Source organism: Octopus bimaculoides, unplaced genomic scaffold (assembly GCF_001194135.2).
Source record: "Octopus bimaculoides isolate UCB-OBI-ISO-001 unplaced genomic scaffold, ASM119413v2 Scaffold_39939, whole genome shotgun sequence".
NCBI classification, from domain to species: domain Eukaryota; kingdom Metazoa; phylum Mollusca; class Cephalopoda; order Octopoda; family Octopodidae; genus Octopus; species Octopus bimaculoides.
The window spans coordinates 8,442-8,960 of NW_026417679.1; the positions used below are offsets into that span (position 1 = coordinate 8,442).

Genomic DNA, 519 nt, shown 5'->3' on the forward strand with positions numbered 1-519 from the left:
GTGTGTGTGTGTGTGTGCTTGTGTGTGTATGTGTGTGTGTGTTTGTGAGTGTCTATTTCCAAAATATTTACGAACAAGCCACCGTTATTATTTGTTTATTTATTCATTTATATATTATTGGTGCATTCATGGCTGTATGGTAAGAAGCTAGCTTCCCAACCATATGGTGCTGGGTTCAGTTCCATTGCGTGGCACCTAGGGCAAATCACTTCTACCATAACCTTGGGCCGACCAAAGCCTTGAGAGTAAATTTGGTAGACGGAAACTGAAAAAGCGTGCCGAATATATATATGCATATATTGATACCTATACGTACATACTTCCATCCATACGTATATATATATATTCTTTGTAAGCCTAGTGCTCATTCTATCGGTCGCTTTTGCCGAACTGATACGTTACGGGGATGTAAACACACCAAGATTGGTTGTAAAGCGATGGTGGAGAGACAGACACATACATAGACAAAACACAAATATCTCTCTTTAGCTATCTATGAACATATATGTATATATATAT

The 519-nt window shown here is 38.2% G+C and overlaps 1 protein-coding gene across 1 annotated transcript in view; it reads left to right on the forward strand.

Annotated features, from left to right (window-relative positions):
* LOC106874230 (vitamin K-dependent protein S) overlaps nt 1–519 on the forward strand; it is a 3,142-nt gene that overhangs the window by 300 nt on the left and 2,323 nt on the right. The gene's annotated exons all lie outside the window — the stretch shown is intronic.